Raw genomic sequence first — 15,356 nt, 5'->3', positions numbered from 1 at the left:
CCTTGATTATACAGAAAACTAGAGTCACCTAAAATTTCACTGAAAAATCCAGTGTGTGTGTGTGTGTGCGGGGGTGTGGGTGGACTGGAAAGGATATAACATGCCTCAATAAGACGGATGTATTTTCTAAAAATATTTACATCAATGAATTCCCACATGTGGGCAAGGATCTTTTTAAAAAAGCATTTACTGGATTTTTGTTTATGAAAGGGAAGGTAGTTCAGTTTTAGAAAGATCCAAAAAGTAAAAGTAGGAAAATAAAAATCACATATTATCCCACCTACCAGTAATAACCAAGGTCAACATTTTGGGATACAGCCCTTCAGTTTTAAGAGAAAGATTACTCTAACTTGCATAATACTATAAATGCATTTTTAGTATTGTATTTTATCACTAAAACTACATATTAATTTAACATTCACTAGTACTCATTAATGCACTACTTGTATTAAAGTAATTCCCAAGAAAGTTCACTCATTCCCAAAGCTGACCCAATTGAAAGTGGAAATTGTGAAACAATATTATTACTATCACATGGAAGCAAAATATTGCTCAAGATCATAAAAAAAAATGCTAGAACAGTACATTGACAGAGAATTCCAGAAGTTCAAGCTGGGTTTAGAAGAAGCTGTGGCACCAAGAATAGCACTGCTGATGTTAAATGGATTCTAACTGAAAGCTGAGAGAATACAATACGTGATTTATTGACTATACAAAGGTATTTGATTGAGTGGATCATAACAACCTATGGGAAGAATGGGAATACATAACAAACTATGAGAAGAATGGGAATCCCAGAACACTTACATTGACCAAAACAGTCCAAACAAAGCAAGAGAACAGTGCATGGTTAAAAATCAGGAAATGTGCATTTCATGGTTGCATCCTTTCTCCGTATCTGTTCAATCTGGATGCTGAGCAAATCATTGAAGATGGTGAAATTTATGAAGAAAGATGTAGCTTCAGTTTCAGAGGAAGACTCATCAACAACTTGCATTATGGAGATGACACATGCTTGTTGAAAGTGAGGAGGTCTTGAAGCATTTGCTGAAGAAGATCAGACTACAGCTTTCAATATGGATTGCAACTCAACATTATGACAACAATCCTAACCACTAGACCAATAAGCAATATCATGACAGAGAAATGATTGAAATTATCAATTATTTCTTCTTACCTGGATTCACAATCAACATACTTGGTACCAGCAGTCAAGATATTAGAAGACATTGCAATTGGCAAATCTGTAGCCAGAGACCTCTCTAAATTACTGAAGAGCAATGATGTCAGTTTGCAGACTAAGATGAGTCCAATTCAGGCCAAGGTCTTTTCAGTCACTTGTCATGCATCTGAGAGCTAGAAAATTATTAAGGATGGCAGAAAAACTGATGCTTTTGAGTTGTGGTGTGGGAGAAGAATACAGAATATTCCATGGACTGCCAAAAGAACAAACAGCTATGTTTTGAAGAAAATACAGTTAGAGTTTTCATTGGAGGCAAGGATGGTGAAGCTTTGTCTCACATTCACTGGGTATGTTGTGCAGAGATGCTATTTCTTGGAAAAAACATCATGCTTCAAAAGCTGGAAGGCCCATGAAAGAGGAAGACCGCGTGCAGATGGACTGATGTAGTGACTACCGCAATGGGCTCATGTGTGTTTGAGATGATGAGGATGGCACAGGACAAGACAAGGACAGGACTCTTAAAGAGTCACTCTGAGTTGAACAGCTTCATGTGAATAGTAAAATTTCAATTCCGAGTGTCTGGAGCATTTTCCAACATTATTAGGTCCTCTGCAAAACTATGATTTCAAAAAGGTTTATTTATTATTATGATCAATAAAGTGTTGAGTTGACATATAAGATAATGAAATAATTCTTTAGTTTCTTCTAATTACCTGTTGTTTTTTGTCTTGTAACAGTTTTAATAAGGTATAATAAACTGAACATATTTAAAGATTTCCACTGATAAATTTTGTCCTATGAATGGATCTGTGTGACTATCACCAGACTCAAGATAATTAACATATGGAACAACCCCTAGAGTTTCCTTGTGTGCCTTTGTAACTGCTCTCTGCTGTTTTTCCTTTCTCTTCTCCCATCCATGCTTTATGTTACTATAAATTAGTTGGCTTTTCTATGTTTTATAAATGGAACCATATACTATATATTCTCTCTTGTAATGGGCGTCTTTCCCTTAGCAGAATGTTTTTATAAAACTATCTGGCTTTTAGCTGTTCAAGATTTGGTTACATAAAAATACTGTCAAATAACTTTCCATTATATGGATAAATAAAAATTTGCACATTAATTTACTTGCTGCCAGACACATTTGTTGTTCCCCTTTTTTAACTGTCACAATTACGATTCTTCTCTCTACAGTGTTTTTATGTGCGATCTAGTCCAATGAGATATGTAGTAACTGTAGGACAACAGAGCACAACCTTGCCCTGCCCTGCTCCATCCACACAGTCTCTGGAATGCCTGAACGCTTTGTTACAATCACTGTCAATCCAGCTTGTTGAAGGTCTTCCCTTGTTTTCCCTGTTGTTGATGTCATTAGGTGCATCGAGTAGCTTATGACTAATAGTGTCCCTATTAACAACACATATGAACCCTCTCCTATTCTGTGCTGTCCTCATTATCTCTGACATACGTGAACCCACTGCTGTAGTCACTGTGTCAGTCCACCTTGTTGAGAATCTTCCTCTCTTTCACAGACTCTCTACCTTTCCAAGGAGATAGCCTTCCCAAGGAATAGCCTCCCCTAACAACATGTCCAAAGAATGTGAGATGAAGCTTTGTCTTCTTTGTCTCTAAGGAGCTCTCTGCCTGTAATTTCTCCAAGACATATCTTTTTGGCAGGCCTTGGGATATTCAATGTTCTACTCCAACACCACAACTTAACATCATTCTTCTATCATTTTTATTCATTGTCCAGCTCTCGTAGGTAGTGATTGAAAAGATCATGGACTGAATTAGGTGTACCTTAGTATTCAAACTGACATCTTAGCTCCTTAGTAATTTAGAAAGGTCCTTGACTGCAGACATTGCCAATGCAGTATGGTTCCTAATCTCCTGATCACTGATACCAAGGGTATTGGTTGTGGATCAAGTAAGATGAAATTGTTGTCATTTTCAAACATTTCCCCATCTGTCACAATATGGTCTATTGTTCTAGTGGTAAGAATTGTTGTTTCCTTGATGTTGAGATACAATCCATTCAGCCGCAAACACTTCAAGTCTCTTACCTTTCAGTAAACAAGGTTGTGTCATCTACGTAACATAGGGTGTTGATGAGTCTTCCTCTGAAACTGATGCCACATTCTTCTGCATAGGGTCTAGTCTCTCAAATGATTTGCTCAGGCACAAATTGAATAGGTATGGAGAAAAGACACAACCTTGACCCATGCCTTTTTAATTTTAAACAATGTAGTATTCTTTTGTTCTGTTAAGAAAATAGCTTCTTGCTCTAAGTATAGGCTTCATATAAGCACAGTTAAGATTTGCACTCTTCTTAATGTTAGCCATAACTCGTTTTGATCCACACAATCAAATGTCTTTTCATAATCAATAAAGGCCAAATAGACTTTTTTTTTCCTTTCTGGTATTCTCTACCTGCAGCCAAAATCCATCTGACATTAGTAAGGATATCTTATCTGCCATGGTTTCTTCTAAACCCTCCTTGAATTTCTGGCAGTTTTCTATCAATATACTGGTCTAACTGAATTTTTTATGATCTTCAGCAATATTTTGCTTCCACGTGATATTAAAGATTTTGTTGAATAATTTCCACATTCTGTCAGGTCACCGTTTTTGGGAATGGAAACAAATATGGATATCTTCCATTTGTTTGGTCAGACAGCTGTCCTCCAAATTTTCTGGCATAAACTGGTTGAGCATATCCAGAGCTGCATATGTTAGTTGAAGCATGTCAATTAGTATCCCATCAATTCCTGGTGTCTTATTTTCTCCCCAATGCCTTCAGTGCAGATTGACCTTCTTCCTTCATTACCACTGGCTCTTCATCAGATGATACAGTCTGAAGCTTTTTAGTATCAATCAATTATTTTTTATATACTGTGTATTCTGTATTCTGTGTATTTTATATTCTGTGTATTCCTTCTTTTAAGAGTTCCTGTGTCACTCAAGATTTTGCCATATCATCTCTCAGTATTACTCTCAACACTTGATTTTTTCAGCTTAAGGAATTCCAAGCAAGTTCTCGCCTTTGATAACTGGTGACTGAAATGCAAAAGTTGGAAACAATGAAGAAGGAATGGTAATCAAAAGTACAGACTTATGACAGGAGTCCAGAACGAAGGCTGCATAGTGGAGTGGACCTGGTGGGAAGGATTGTAAAATAATGATAGAATTTTTCTTTTACTTTCCGAAGAGAAGTGTGTACTGGGGCAGGGAGGGTGGGCAGGGAGAAAAGTGCAACAATGAATGAATGGAAATCCAAAGTCTCTGTAAATTTTCATTAAAATTAATAATAATAAAAAAAGATGAGAAAAAGAAGGGAAAAAAACCCCAACAAAAAGTACAGACTTACTTAGCAACAAAAAGGAGGCTGGAAAACAAATCATCTAATATTGTGCCCTCAGTCATTTATTTATTACAAATATTTTTTTATAAAACACAGTGACTTATATATGTGGACCCCATCCAAAGGACTGCATAGGAAATCAGATTGACTATATACATGGGAGGAATTACTGGAGAAGCTCAATTATCAGTAGTTAAAGTACCGGCCAGGTGCTCACTGTAAAATAGATACCAGTCAGTCATGTGTAAATTCAAATCAAGGGGAAAACATTGAAACAAGTTTAACAAGAACCAAAATATAACTTTGATTCTATCCCACCAGAATTTAAAAATCATCTTAAGAATAGGTTTGAGACATTCAACAACAATAATCGAAAAGCAGATGACTGTGAGATGACATCAAGGATATCATTCATATCAAGAGAGAAAGAAAAAACCAAAATAGATGGCTGAATAGATTCTGAAAATCTCACTAGAGTATTGAGAAACCAAAACCAAGTTCAGTGATGCTGAAATAAAGGTGCTGAACAGAAGATTCCAAAGGGCAGCTTCAGAAAACAAACTATTATAATGGAACGTGCAGAGGGCTGGAATTAGACAATAAAAAGAGAAGAACTTGCTCAGTATTTCCTCTGAATAGTTTAAACAGCACCTAACAGCAACAATAACAGTCTTTGCAAATATCCACAAGAGTAGATAGAATGACTAAGCCCTAGAGTATTTACTTCCTGAAACTCTAAAAATCTGCCCAACTATTTTCCAAAACAATTGAATAATTTTACATTGTACAAGGAGAGTATAAGAGTTCCTATTGGTCCACATTTTTGCCAACACCTAGTATAGAAAGTAAATTTTTAAAAATTGCTAACAGTCCAAGAACTCTGGTGGCCTATTGGTAAGAATCTGCACTACAACCTCAAAGGCATTCAGTTCGAATCACCAGCTGCTCCGCAGGAGGATGGACAATCTCCTCCGGTGCAATTACTGCCTCTGAAAAACTACTGGAGGGTCAGTTATGTATTGGTTCTGACTTAATGGTATGCAACAACAATAAGAGATAAATTTGAGCCCTGTGTCACATTGGTTAAACATTTGACTGCTAACCAAAAAGACAGTTATTTGAACACACTCAAATCAATGCTTTTGTGTTACAATGTTGAAGGAGAGTGCTGAATGTCCCACAGATTGCCAAAAGAACAAACATATGTCTTGGAGAAGATGGAGCCAGAGTGCTCCTTGAAGGCAAGCTTTGTCTCACATACACTATGCATGTTGCTATGAGAGGCTATTTCTTGGAGAAAACATCATGCTTGGAAAGGTGTAGGGACAGTGAAGGACAAGAAGACCCTCAAACAGGTGAACTGATAAAGTGTCTGTAGCAACTGGCTCAATGTGTCAGGAATCTGAGGGTGGCAGAGGATAAGACAGGGCTCAGAGCTGTCATTTATAGGGTTGCTATGAGCACTGCTTGACTTGATGACAATTAACAACAAGAAGCTACTCTTTAGGAGGAAGATATGGCAGTTACTTTCAGAAGTATTACAGCCTTAGAAGTCTAACAGAGCAATTCTACTCTGTTCTATAGTTCACTATGAGTCAGAATCAACTTTATAGCAATACACACACACACACACAATTATGAGGGATCTCTGGTGGCATAATGGCAAGAAGCTGTGCTACAATCCTGAAGGCACATGGTTCAAGTCCACCAGCTGCTCCACTGGACCACTGGAGAAGGACGGGCAATCTCCCTTCATAGGATTAACTGCCTCTGAAAACCTGCCGAAGGGTCAGCTATGTGTGTGTGTGTGTGTGTGTGTGTGTGTGTGTGTACACACAGAGAGAGAGAGAGCAAGCGCACTAAATTTCATTTACATATCCTTACTGACTAGAGGAGAGAGCTCTGATCTTTTAGTATAGGAGTTGTACTCTTTACCCAAAGATAACCCAAAGAAACATGGTTCAAGTCCACCAGTTCAAATCCATCCACAGGAAAAAGATGGGCAATCTCCTCTTGTGCTATTAACTGCCACTGAAAATCTGCTCGAGGGTCAGCTATGGGTCAGTTCCAACTTAGTGGTAAACAACAACAATGACTAGGGGAGCTGTGATAGCTTAGTAGAAAGGAATTGCATTGCCAACTCAAAGTTACCCAGTTCAAACACCAGCTGCTCCACAGAAGAGGGATGGACAAATCTATCATACAATTTATTATCTCTGAAAACTTGCTAGAGGGTCACCTATGAGTCGATTCCTACTCAAAAGTACTCAACAACAATGGCTAGGGAGTCCTGGTGATCTAGCAGTAGGGAGCTATATTATTAACCCAAAGGAACATAGTTTGAGTCTACCAGCTGTTCTGAGAGAGAAAGACGAACAATGTCTCATGTGATTTACTGCCTTTTTAAACCGTCTGGAGCATCAGCTTTGAGCCAGTTTCATCTCAATAATACATAACAACAGCAAGATCTAGAGGAGATCAACATGTTGGTAGAGGGCCACCAAAAAAGAGGAATGAGCCTTAATTATCAACAAAAAAGAGGAGACCGACCCTCAGCGTGAGATTTGGCACAGTTGCAACAAGGGGCTTAAACACATAGAGATTGTGAGAATAATAATGCTGGATCAGGCAGGGTTTCAGCCTTTGTAAGAGTCAAAAGTCTAATAACAACAGCTACTAATATTGTTGACCAACTTCTCATGTTCTTAGTCAGTCTGTTGCAACTTCTCATGTTCTTAGTCAGTCTGTTGGGCAGATTTCTCAACTTACAATCATTTCAAGTGTTTTCTGTAAAGACTTGTGCTGCTTACCCAAAGATGGTGCTTTTCTGGTAGTTTAACTCCACCTGTTGCTCCAAGGAGGAAGAGGGAAGTCTACTATAGTGTTTGTTGTTGCTATTATGTGTCATTGGGTCAGAACCGACTCATAGCAGAACTTCCAGCGGTCTTGAGAGGCTGTAAATCACACAGATTCGAACCACCTGCCTTTGAGTTGGCAGAGCAATTCTTTACCCACAATGCAGCTAGGTCTTTGGAAACCCCCTGGAGGATAAGCTACGAATCAGAATCAAGTCAGCAGTAATGAAAGGGTCACAGAAGGGTATGAAAAAAATATAATTTCTTAGAAAATGCTTTCTTTAATGATGTGTTTCTGCTGTTTTGTTTCTTTTTTTCTTTCTTGGTGGGTACTGTCAAATTGGATCTGACTGGCACAGGAAATTCGCTCTCCTTCTCCAGTGGAGCATCTGGTGGATTTGAACTGCACACCTTCACGATTGCAGCATAGCTTCTTGCCACTAGAACCTCCTTGTTTTGTTTCATTCTTACTCAAACTATTCAAGACTGTAGTGGAAACCAAAGGTTAATCTTAACAGATTGACAACAGTTGTTGTAAATGATGATTATTAACAAGATTTTACTAGTCATGAGCTGGATAGTTCGGAAACAAATAAGCTTAAAAGAGGAACACCATCATCCAAAGCAAATAACACCACCTTCTAATACACTAAAGAGCTTCAAAATGATGACAACAATGATATGGCAGGGCAATTCTGCCTCCTTAGGAAGCTCTCCACTTCTTCATAGTGACTCTGGTAGTTAGCAAGATAGTTCACAATCCTGACACATGCTAAGTTCGGAAACATTTCCTCTAATCCATTTCTCTCTCAAACATCTCATCCCACTTTATTTCACCATGCTCATGTCCTTTCTCTCAGAAGATGATCTGTTTCTATCATCAAGATAATAATTGATCACGTGTGACTTCTATTTTCCCCCCCCAAAGAACAAACACTTCTGCTTCTTCACTCCTATTATTTTGTATGAGAGAGAAACACATATTTTTGCTACTATTCAGACCAGCAAGGCCTAATTTCTGGGTCCCTTCTCCAAACCTGTAAGAGCTTTTCTTCTTCAAGCATCTCATCCCTTTTCTTGCATCTTTAATCTTTACATAGCCAATTGTTACCTTCCTTTGACAACTAAGCCTGCATAAGACTCTTGCAGTTGAAGGTCAAAATTTTGGCTCTAATTTGTGATCTTTAGATGCAGCTTTTCTTCCCATCACAGCCAAGTATCTAGAGAGCACATCGCAACACCTCATCACTTTTAATTCATCCCTCATCCATTGTAATGTGGTCTCACTACTTTCCTTGGTCTGTTCTAAGGACACCAGGGTATCCAATGGTTAAATCACTGGAAACTACTGACTTCTGGTTTGACTGGGCATCACAGATGCTTTGGGTCTTTGGGAGTAATTTCCTTTAATTTGCTTTTTTCTTCCACATTTTCCTTTTGATTCTCCTTCTATCTCTCTAGTCAGTGCCCTGTGTAGGATCCTTTTGTCCTTTATATCTCTTAAAGTTGATGTGTGATTAAGCTTCTATGTCCAGTTGTTGTTGTCGTGTACCATCGAATTGGATCTGACCCACAGCTGACCCTCTGGTGGGCATGGGAGGAGACTTCCCTTCTGTATCAGTTTAACTACTCATAATTCTCTGGTGTAGCAATTACCATGGATTGTTGTTGTTGTTGTTGTTGTTGTTGATTGCCGTTGAGTTGAGCACAACTCATAGCGACCCTATGAACAAAAGGCCTAAAGCCTTTCTATATCTTCATTTATTAAAGTTCATAGTTTCCAGAGGCATGTTGTTTGCCTTTGTTTATTTGTGCAGCACTGAGATTGAATAGGTACAGAAAAAACATACAACTCTGATGTATCCTTTCCTGATTTTAAATCATGCAGTGTTCCCCTGTTTGTTTTACAACTCCTTCTTGATCTATGTATAGGCTTTCTGAGCACACAGTTAAGTGTTCTGGAATTCCTGTCCTTAATATTAGCCATAATTGGTTATGATCCACACAGTCAAACACTTTTGCTTGGTCAAGAAAACACAAGCAAACATTTTTCTAGTAATTTCTACTTTCAGCCAAGATCCAGGCTTGAAGGCCTATCAGTCCTAGATGTTCATGAAAATCTGCTCCAGGCCCGCCAAGGCTCCACAATGCATGTGGATAAAGGCACTCTTTGATGGAGTAGTCATAGGGAGTTAATAAAGGGGGTTAACCCTAATGTCACACCTCTCTGGAATTTCTTTTTCTTTTTTTTTCTTGTCTTACCATCCAAGTAACTGAATAGGTAAGAGCCTAAAGCCGGCAAATTTTATTTCCTCCGGTAAAAGACAGTAAGATGACTGGGCATTAGAACTGTTGAATGCCTGTTGCCCCTCAAACAGCATAAACGTAATACTTTCTGACTTCAGTCCACTCAAACTGGAGGGAGTTTCCCAAGACTTTAGGTGATGGTGGCTTTGTCACATTGGCCCAGGGTGGCGGTTTCTCCCAAAGTCCACAGCCTGGTGGACTGCTGGAGCCTAGGCTGTGCGGCACTCAGGTCCCTTTTTGTGACTTGAAAGGCGGCGATGAGGGAGCTCAGCTGAATGTTGTCATTGGTGCAGACAGCAAGTCTGTACTCCGCATCGGCCATCTTGGTCAACAGCTGTACTCGAATTGACGATGGAAACCAACTCGATGCACGAACAAGTGGATCTTGGTCAGGATGTCATGCAATGCCAACCCCTTCAGCGTTTTCCACTCCGTTATGTTGCTGTAGGCCATGGTGAATTCCTGGTTCAGCATCTGGTCCGGGATGTTGGTGATGTCCGACTTGAGAGGATGCCCCGTGCAGGTGGCACCTTCCCGGAGGCCATACTGGTGCTCTGCACGATGTTCAGAGGCCTCCGCTTATCTCCACCAGAAAGGGTGATGAGGGCCTTCATGCTGTCCTCGCCCATATCAACGCTCTCTTCCCCTACGACGTGCTCCAGGCGGGGGACCAGCAGCTCAGGAGTCAGGGGGTCCAACCGGAAGCGTGTACCCATTGACTGCAGGGCGGGGATGACCTTCGATAGATAGTTAGAGATGAAGCCGAATCTGGTGTTTTCTATATATTCACACAATGAAATACTATGCAGCATTGAAAAACAAGGAACTCATGAAATATTATGCAAAAGGGTGACCCTGGAGGACATTATGCTGGGTGAAATATGCCAGTCACAAAAGGACAAATATTGCATATGGCCACTGTTGTGAAATGGGACTGACATTGGGGTTGAGGAAAGACAGAGAAGGAGAGGAGGAATGATATGTACTGCATTGAAACAGATGCGGGAGAGAACTGTTTAAAAGGAACATATAATCGGGTATTATTGTCATGACAGGAGTCCAGAATGAAGGCTGCACAGTGGAGCGCGGACTTTGGGGGAGGGACTGCATAACAATGAAAGAGTTTTTCTTTTACTTCTCAAGGAGAAGAGTGAATTGAGGGAGGGGGGTGGACAGGGAGAAAAGTGCTACAATGAATGACTGGAAACCCTAAGTCTCTGTAAACTTTCATTAAAATGGAAAAAAAAAATAAAGCCTTTCTTAAATATTGTCCTTGTGCTGGCAAAGCTCAGAGTTGGTCCCCGAATGATGTCTATGAATGAGTCATCAGAAGGATTGAGCTCCAAGACCATGGAGCCAAACTCTTTATCTTTGTAGAGCTGCTTGGTACAGGTGTGGGTGGTGGAGTCCTTCCTGTCCCGGGAGGACCACAGAGCAGCAGGTGGGACAGTCAGTCTTCACTGATAAACTTCTGCATGGTACTCAAAATGTCCTAATGAGAAATGAGGTCAATGAGCCTCTGTGGCCGGTTCTTTTCAACCCAGGGAAGATTCCCGCTCTTGGCTCCTGCAGGCTGTTGTTGCTCCTTTGATGCTGGAGTCTCCATCGTGGGAAGATGCTGGAGTCTCCATCGTGGGAAGACAGAAGTCACTGAGACCACCAAGCTTTCTACAAACAAAAATCACCCCTCTGGAATTTCTAATGCACCAGCCACTCCAGAGAGCTGGTCATTTACAAGTTCTTTTTTGTTCCTTTGTTTCTCTTTCCACTTGTTTTTTCCACATCTCATCTACATGTATGGCTTTTAGTGTTATCAGTGACTTATCAGTATGTATTGCTATTCAAGACATTCTCTGGAATTTCAGAGCAATTACTAGATAATTAATGGATGTATCTACCTGATGGCCTCTCAGGAGCCTCAAATCGCACAAAACTAAATTCACAAAATATCCCATATGTCATACTCCCTTTCCAGGTAACCAAACCTGCTACCCACTCCCAAGTCTTATATCAAGTCTAGAACAAATTGGAATGTTGGGAATAATCTCTTTCCAAATAATCTTCTTTCCAAAGGGTTCTATGGTTTCACATTGTAATGATTGCTTGAATCTGTGCAGTCCTCATTATCTTCATTGTCCTACTTCAGACTTTACACATTACTTTCCTAGACTTCTGTAATAACTACTATAGTAGATGAAATAGATTGGAAGACTCTGCATCTTTACTAAGCTCCTGGTGTTACTTCCTATACAATGGAAGCTGCAAAGCTAAGGATTTTATTACCTTGTATTTCATTTTATTTTCTTATAATTAGGATTCTGGCTGTGAATTAGAGTTCACTAACTAGATATAATTTTCCAAAACACAATATCATAACAGAATTAAAAGAGAGTAGTCTTGTCTAAAAAAAAAATCTAAGAGCTGAAACTTGGTTCTGCAACCTCCTCCCCAAATCCCAGCCAAGGTGTGGATATCTAGGGCAAAAAGGCAGAGAGGGATCGGAAGTCATTTCGGGAGTCATCCCCAAAGGTCTCACTGAAAACTCACTGCTTTCAGCCCTTCCCACAGATTGGAAACATCTTATTTCTGTATAAAGTCTTTGCCTAAAATTATTAATGTGGCTTCTGATATCCTGATCTACCCTTTTCCTTTCAGATAATTAAAACTCTCCTCTGGCTCTACACATCATGTCTCCACACATCACAGTTCCCTTTCTCTGTCCATGTTGTTTTGCATACTTGGAATGTCTTTCTCACCTTGTAGGATTATATTACTTTGGAGAGAGGAGGAATTTGTCAAACAGTAAAAAAAGCTGCCAAGGAATTAGAGTATGTAAATGTATCTATCCCAGGATTTATAAAATTAAAGTCTGTTCCTTAACAATTCTAATAAATCTTTCTTCTATTTTCTTCCCTAATAAATCTGTCTCCTGTTTCCAATATATTTTTTTCTTATGAACAAGTATATTATTTCAAATCACCAGTCTATTATACATCCACAAAACTTCAGCTAATTTCCAACAGCCTACTACCATCTATTATCTTATTTTTTTAAAAAAATACATTTTCCAATTCTATTTTCTTTTTTTAAAATTTTTAATTTTTTATTGTTTTTTTACAGAGGTTTTGGATTTCCATTCATTTCCAATTCTATTTTCAATGATCTATCTCAAGTTCCTGGAAGCCATTCAAGAAAAAGAAAAGTTTCTGAGAAAATATACTCAACCCTTCAATGAAATGTATTCATTGACGATTACATGATATGAGGAGAAAGATAAATGATTACAAACTTTTTTTAGAAAGTGTAAGTTTGATTTTTTTTTTATTTGTTTGCCCAATTCTCTGTGGTCACAGGAAGATTTTCGTACTTTGAAGAGGTAGATCTGTCAAGACCAAGGCTAGACCTCTATTGTCTGTGGAAATAAAATATATTTTTAATTGAATAGAACATTAGTTCTAGAGGACAGGTTAGCAACAATTTACCTGTCTTAACAAATGAGGAGACAGAGACCCAGAGGGGATAAATTATATACTTAAAATTAACTAAAATATTTGTGACAGAGCTGTGTCCTTCAGTGCTAATTAAAGCATCACTTTCACTCTTTCTGTCTTTCATTTTCAGCATTTCCAATCCTGGATAATGGTTTGCCAGACTCACTTTTAATTTGATAAACTGAAGGCAAATCAGAAATAGAGAACTTTACACAAGGCAACTAAGAACACAGAAACACATATTCAAAACCCATACACTAAATAAATTAATCTATTTTGAATAATCATTCATTCTGACATTGGCTACAGGAGAAGGACCTTAGAAAAGTAGTGCATGATACAAAGCAATTCAACTTAATTTTATATTTCTGTCAAGTATGAAAGGGCAAACTTTCTGGTTACTGCTTAGATTTAAAGCTATCTTTCAGATGCACTAAGGGATAAGCCTATGATGTTTTCAAGTATATTTTGGGCCTTCTTACAAGGACTTCTAAAAAAATAAGTTATTTCTTGACAAACTTAACATATGGACAAGTATGTGAGACTTTTTGCTTTCACCAAGTGGGAAGTAAATCTATTTCAAAGAGACCTGTTTTATTATCATCCTTATGGTCTTATTTTGGAGCTTTCTCACTATTCAAAAATGCAAAACTAAATCTATAATAATTTGTGAACTGGTATAGACCAAGAAACTGGTAATGTACCAAGGAAAGTAGATTGGCACTATTGCAAACATTCTTACGTAATCTCATACATAATCAGTCCCTTTGAGAATTAGAACAAAACTGAGTTGCCATGCTATTGCTGATGTGCAGGACACCATCTGACTATAAGTCAGATAGCAGATTTTATAGATCTAACTACTGTTGCTCAACATGAGTGTCCATGGAAACGGAAAAATTGGTGTGTTGCCTAGAGAAATGGAAATAAAACCATGTCTTTTGGTTTCTATGTGGTTTCCATGAAGTTAAAAAGATTTTTTGGCAAATGATAAAAACATGGATGGCAATAGTTATAAGATTCTTTTGGCCTAATCTTTATCTTATCAAGAAATAAGCTTTATATACACATATTATTTTTAAATATGGAATAATTATAAATTAAATAGTACAATATTCTCAGGTTCTTTGAGTCCTGGCTAGTTGTGACCAATCTATGCAACAAAATGGAATAGGTTAAAAAGTGCTTGGATTCATTACATATGGAAAATGTTCCTCATCCACACATTCAACAGAGTTCCAAGTATTAAAGAAAAAGCTAGTATTTATTAAGGGTGGAGTAGACAGAAACACCTATTCATTAATCCTATGGAAATATTTGTCACTCATATGTGGTTTAGGGAATAGGATAAAAATAGTACCTTCTTAAGAATTTGTTCATCTGACCATAAACCTTTATCTATCTTAACAAGCAAATGATGACATAATAGTAGACAAGAAACTTGCACAATGAACCTCTTGATAAACAAAGATGCAGAGGTGACAGCCTGCCATAAGTTGGCAAGATTTCACAGAATCTGATGGTCCGCCATCCGATAAAAAACAACTCCTGGCAAAGCCCCTTTCCCAATGAATGCACAGAATTAGCCAGGCCAAGAAAAGTGGCATACATGAGTTATAACCAAGAGTTGGCCTAACCTCAGCTGTTCAGTATTTAAGATAATTAATGCTGCTTTTCAGTTTGTCTTAGAGCATGTAGCAGAAATACTAATAAAAATTCAGCATTTGAGGGGAAAAGTGAAAATCAGTTATATCCATGAATCACAAACTCAAATGCCCACAGAGGTCATATAGGTAATAATAATGAATATTTGTTGTTGTTATTGTGTACTGTAAATTTGAAACTGACTCATAGCTGAGCTTCTGATGGGTTTTCAGAGGCAGTAAATCGCAAGGCCGGAAATTACCCATCCTCTGTTCAGAGCAGCTAGTAGATTCACACTACATGCCTTTGGGATTGTAGTGCAGCTTCTCACCACTAGGCTGCCAGAGCGCCCTATGAATATATGAGTATAAGTAAGGTTCATAAATAGAAAATGAATTGTTGTTGTTGTTATGTGCCGTCGAGTCGCTTGCGACTCATAGCGACCCTATGTACAACAGCCCTAAACTCTGCTCTGTCTTGTGCCAATCGCACTGTCTCTGACACTCCCATCC

At 38.5% G+C, this 15,356-nt stretch overlaps 1 pseudogene; it reads right to left on the bottom strand.

Annotated features, from left to right (window-relative positions):
- Positions 1-9,839: 9,839 nt before the first annotated feature.
- Positions 9,840-11,315, bottom strand: LOC102865942 (annotated as a pseudogene).
- Between the last annotated feature and the right edge of the window lie 4,041 nt (positions 11,316-15,356).

Source organism: Elephantulus edwardii, unplaced genomic scaffold (assembly GCF_000299155.1).
Source record: "Elephantulus edwardii isolate Elephantulus edwardi_28Jun2011 unplaced genomic scaffold, EleEdw1.0 scaffold00098, whole genome shotgun sequence".
In the NCBI taxonomy this organism is placed as follows: Eukaryota; Metazoa; Chordata; class Mammalia; order Macroscelidea; family Macroscelididae; genus Elephantulus; species Elephantulus edwardii.
The sequence above is the reverse complement of the archived record's forward strand: the minus strand, read 5'-3'. Positions and strand labels throughout refer to the sequence as shown.